Below are 5945 nucleotides of genomic sequence, written 5' to 3' on the forward strand. Positions count from 1 at the left end.
TGCGGTGCGGTCTTTGACAAGTATTAAACTTTTAGGACCAAATTTATTTGGAAAATATTGTCAGAAAAAAGCACACGCACATGCGGCCGTGATGCATTGGACAGTGCAAGGCGCGCGGGTGCGCCACATCTCGTGCGGATGCGCGCCTGTTCCTGACTTTCCAAACCATAGCCCAGAACAGGATGCGACCACACCGCTTCTCGCGCGGGCGGGCGCGCCCTGCTGTGCGCGAACATAGAGCAAGGCGCGCGGCCGTGCAGCTTCTTGCGCGGGTCGCGCGCCTTACTGTGCGCGCAAATATAGTACCTTGCGCACGGCCGCGCGTGTTGTCGTGGGCTGCGCGCACTGCGCTGTTTCTGAAAACATGCGCGTCCCTTGGCTGTGATGGAATCAGTTTTTCGCCCAACCAATGTATCCCTTGACTAGAATGGTGTTTATTTGAAGCATCCGGTATGGAGAAACGTGTCTCCTCAACGCAACCGACGATCATCTATAAATAATCCTTCCAACCATTTCCAAGGCTGTTGATTTTTTCACTGCACTTCTTCTTCACATATTGCTGCATCTTCTGATTTTCGAAATACTTGAAATTTTAGCATAAGTTTGTTCGCTGGTTTCAAAATTTTTAGTGCTGCAAACTCTCTACTTGAAGTCATTGTATCTTGGGACGATTTCCTGCAACGTATAGCACTTTATACGGGCAATTTAGTCTTGCGGAGAAAGGATCTTCCTTGCCTCGAATTGCTCTTATTGTTGCTGTGTTTTGTTCGTGATTCAAGTTGCTGCGCTTTGCTCGTGTTTCAAGAAATCCAACATATCCAGGGTAATATCTATCTAACAATCGCAAGACGAAACTTATTATCATTGTTATTCTGGATATGTCGACTACATCATTCACTCATGTTGCTGCTGCTCCCGCTCATGGCGAAAAGCCACCCAAGTTTTTTGGTGCTGACTTCAAACGTTGGCAACAGAAAATGCTCTTCTACCTTACCACACTAAGCATGTCTCGATTCCTTAAGGAGGAACCCCCTGTCATTGCTACAGACGACACAGACACCCAACGAAGGTCTGCACTTGACGCTTGGAATCACAATGAATTTCTATGCAGAAATTACATTCTCAGTGGACTCGATGACACACTATATAGTGTCTACTGTTCTGTTAACACTGCCAAGGAACTTTGGGATTCTTTGGAGAAGAAATACAAAACAGAGGACGTAGGCATAAAGAAGTTCGTGGTTGGCAAATTCCTACACTTCGAAATGGTGGATGCCAAATCTGTAATAAGCCAGGTACAAGAAATTCAAATTATTATTCATGACTTATTGGCAGAGGGGATGGATATCAATGAACCATTCCAAGTGGCGGCGATATTGAGAAATTTCCACCGATGTAGAAAGATTTCAAGAACTACCTTAAGCACAAGCGCAAGGAGTTGAAACTCGAAGATCTGATTGTGAGGCTTCATATTGAGGAAAATAGCCGATCTTCTGAAGCCAAAACACACAAGAGAGCAATGGAGGCCCAGGCCAAGGCAAACCTGACAGAATCTAGCACTATTCACAAGAGAAAGCGCCCTACAAATGAGAAAAAACAAGTGCAGGCCAAGAAGTTCAAAGGAACTTGCTACAACTGTGGCAAACCAAATCATATGGCCAAGGACTGTCGTCTTCCAAGGAAAGACAACAAAAATCAGAATCTAAGGCAAGCCAATGTCATTAAAGATAGGAATGTACCAATAGACCTATCACAACTTGATCTATCCGCCGTTGTGTTTGAAACCAACTTGGTGGATAATCCAAGAGAATGGGGGGTAGATACCGGATCCACTAGCCACATATGTGCTGAAAAATAAATGTTCTCATCCTACACTATTGTAAGTGATAGGAAATTGTTTATGGGAAACTCTACAACGTCTGAGGTCGTAGGAATTGGCAAAGTGGTGTTGAAGATGATTTCTGGAAAAGAGAGAACATTTTTGAATGTACTGCATGTGCCAGACATTCGAAAGAACTTAGTTTCTGGATCCTTGTTGAGTAAGGCTGGCTTTAAACTCGTGTTTGAATCGGACAAGTTTGTCCTAACCAAAAATGGTGTATTTGTTGGAAAAGGGTACCAAGATAATGGTCTCTTCAAAATGAATATAATGAATGTTTACACCCAAGAGGCGAAGAATAAAGTAAATGATTCTGTTTACTTGTTTGAAAGTTCTAATTTATGGCATGAACGATTAGGACATGTTAACTTCAACACATTACAAAGACTTGCAAATTTAAATGTAATACCTGCATTTAAAAGAAATCCACAAGATAAATGTGAGATTTGTGTTGAAGCAAAGATGGCCAAAGCTCCATTCCATTCTGTGACCAGAAGTATTAATCCACTTGATTTAATTCACACCGACGTATGTGATTTAAAGTTTGTGCAAACTCGAGGTGGGAAAAAGTGTGAAGGCCCTAAAACTGCTTGCTTCAAAATTTGCGGAAAATTAAATTTTTTTCTTTTTAAAAGAACTTAAATGGCCTTACTCATAAAACCAACTGATGAATCAAGTTCAATGTTTAAAATAAAAGCAGCGGAATGAAATAATTGTTTGTCCACAATAACAATTTAAAAAATGTCCAATGACTGATAAAAATTTGTTTGCGGAATAAAATAAACACTGCTGCACTGAGGTCCTCGGGTGCCACTACTGCCGACCCAAGCTGGCTCACTGGTCCCCGCCCTCGGCCCTGACCTCATCAGTACCTACAACAATCAAGTCTAGTGAGCCTAAAGACTCAGCATGCATATATCGCAGGTAACGAGTAAAATCTGAGTAAAAATATGCATGGGGTAAAATATCATGTCATGAGGCATACTGAAAATAATCTGTACTGAGCAATTATAATACGTGCATAACTGAACTGATAATCACAGTAAAAATATTTGCTCCTTGGAGCCCTGTACTGAAATAACTGATAAAATTTTCTGTTGAGATTATGTTTTACGCCTGTGGCCAGTGCACTTAGCTGAACTGATCGGTAACTGACTACCGGGGAGCCTGGAACTGAGCTGGCGGTCACTGAAGACCCGATGGTACCATCCTGAACTGATCGGTCACTGGCGACCGGGTGGTACCAACCTGAACTGAGCGGTCACTGGCGACCGTATAAATAATACTCCCACATAGTGAATGCACCACAAGCCATATCGCATAAATCTCAAAAATAATCATTTTCTATTTAATTGCACGTAAAATAATTAACTGGCATAATGAAATATCTTTATTAAAATCATGTACTTGTGATATTTAAAAATATATATATGGCTTGATTGAAGAGTGAAAGAAGATATAAACATGCCTTGGTTTGTTTTGACTGAAAACAAACAAAATAACGACGCGGCGCGACGGAGACGGAGTGCTCTTCTCTTCCTCATTTAATTCCTTTAAATTAAGTATGCACCATAATTATTAAAATAGCATAAAAATCGTAAACGTGATGCATGAACATTTAAAAATATTATGATTTGTGCTCGGGCCGCTGCTAGGACTAAAATCTCACCCCGGGTGCAAAATGGCCATTTTGCCCCTAGAAACCCAAAAATTACCATTTTACCCATGGACCTCTAAAATTGACCCGAAGCTTACCATACTCCTTAAAATATCCCAAAACATTTTTCAAAGCATTCCTAAACGTAAATTCGAGCCAAAATCTCAAACTTAATCGGTTCGTTTTAAAAGTTGGACCGGGGTCCCGGTTTTAACCCGAACCGACTCGAAACTTACTCAATCTTTTCCCAACTTTTAACACACCTTACAAACATTAAAAATCTCCCAAATCCTAAATCTTAGCCCCTTAAATTCACGATTTATAATCCAGCAAACCTCTGATCCTCGGTCCTCCCACAAGACACGTCTCCCCTTACTCACCCTCTAAGTTATTGTGCTAGCCTTCCCCCACCGATAACAGCCCTCAACCAATCACACCTCGGCTACTTAAGGACTTCTCTAGACCCCAAGAATCCACGCAAAACACCCCATGCAAGCCGCAGCCCTCTTACGACTCGTTATTCTCCTCAACGCCTCAACCGAAGCCAAGTTTCTACCCTCTCGATCCACAGCGCTTGGGATGGTTCCAACACAAACCGAGCCCTTCCAAGCCTTGTCTCAGACCCACCAGGGTCTGATCTAAGCCTCATCAAGGTCCCTGCAGTGCTGGTTGACCCTGCACGCTGGAAACCCAAGGTCGAGCCACCCCATTTATGCCTTGCTCTCGGTGCTTCTTCTTGCCCGATCTGACAGTGGTTCTAAACTCCCAAGACAATTCCTTGACACCTTTTACAGCCCCTAACTACCATCAGAAATCCATTCAGGACAGCCCCCTTGCAAGCACATCAATAAAACCGTGAGTTGGAAGTAAAGCAAGAATCTTGAACCAAAAAAAAAAAAACCGAAACTCTCCATGGTTCATGCTGGAATCGAAAGTTACGTGCATATATATATATACAATCAGTATAAATGACATGTGTGATGAGAAAATGAATATGAGCGTGCCTTATGATGAATGATATGGGATAACCACGCGAGGAATCACGGCCGAAGGGAAAAGCTTTTGCTTGAAATGAGATGGGGCGCCGACTTCTTTGTTGCAGCAGATCCACGAGGAGGTTTGTGAGTGGGGAAGGGTGGGCGGCTGTTGTAGTATAATTAGGTTTAGTGGAGTGCTTAGGGGAATAATTAGGTGTTGAATATATAGATAAAAATTAGCTAATGGGCTCAAATTTTAAATTAAAAGGAATTAAAAGAGGTTTAAGTCCAATACGCTTAAAAGTAGGCCCATTAAATCCAAACACCCTCCCGTAAAATATTTCGAGTTGGAAAGATTTTGAAAATAATAGCCGAACCATTAAAAAGTCCCCCGATTCGTTAAAATTATCGTACCGTTAAAAAAATAAAGTCCTGCGGGTTAAAATACCCCAAAAATTCCCATTTTTGTAAAATGCACTTAAAAATGCTTTAACTTAATTTATAAAAATAAATCATGTAATAAAATAATTTTTCTGAAAATTCTCCGGTCTCCGTTCCTCGATCGAACGTGAAATGCAACTTAAAATTCTAATGCACGAACTTTTAGAATTTCGTGAAGCAAATCCTACCATGCATGAATTATGCATAAAATAATTAAACATGACTTTATTAACTTATCTCAATACTCCATCTCCAGTCCGGCCTCACTTATATACTGAAAAGATGACGATTAAACTACTGCGTAACATAAATAAATTTAAAGAAAAGAGTTTAAATACTCATACAATAAAAATCATTTTAATTTTAAATATTAGAATTATGCATGGCTTATACGCAGTCTAATTTACGGGTTCTACAAAAAGTACTTCATAACATTCATTAATGATTGCACAAGGTTCTGTTACGTCTATCTACTAAATATTAAAGATGAAGCTATAGAAGCTTTCAAAAATTATAAGAATGAGGTTGGGAATCAATTGAGTACAAAAATCAAAATGATTCGAAGTGATAGAGGTGGAGACTATGTCGCTACATTTGAATAATTTTACACTAACAATGGCATAATTCATCAAACTACAGCACCATACTCACCTCAGTCCAATGAAATTGCAGAACGTAAAAATCGTACTCTCAAGGAGATGATGAACGCGTTGTTGATAAATTATGGCTTACCTTAGAACTTGTGGGGGAAAGCAATATTATCTGCAAACCACATTCTTAATAAAATATCACACAAAGAGAAAGATGAAACTCCATATGAATCATGGAAGGGTCGCAAACCATCTTACAAATACCTAAAGGTATGGGGGTGTTTGGCTAAAGTAGAGATACCAAAGCCAAAACAAGTCAAAATTGGACCCAAAACTATTGACTGCATTTTTATTGGGTATGCATATAATAGTAGTACATATAGGTTTTCGGTGCATAAGTC

General features: G+C 40.3%; 1 long non-coding RNA gene across 1 annotated transcript; it reads right to left on the reverse strand.

Moving 5' to 3' along the window:
* Positions 1-2450: 2450 nt before the first annotated feature.
* On the reverse strand, positions 2451-4688 carry LOC140829830 (uncharacterized). Its single transcript, XR_012117554.1, has 3 exons — positions 4541-4688; positions 3348-3430; positions 2451-2751 (listed from the first exon to the last, which is right to left on the reverse strand). It is a non-coding gene; the product is annotated as an uncharacterized lncRNA (long non-coding RNA).
* Positions 4689-5945: the final 1257 nt, after the last annotated feature.

This window comes from Primulina eburnea, chromosome 4, assembly GCF_022965805.1.
Source record: "Primulina eburnea isolate SZY01 chromosome 4, ASM2296580v1, whole genome shotgun sequence".
Lineage (NCBI taxonomy): Eukaryota > Viridiplantae > Streptophyta > Magnoliopsida > Lamiales > Gesneriaceae > Primulina > Primulina eburnea.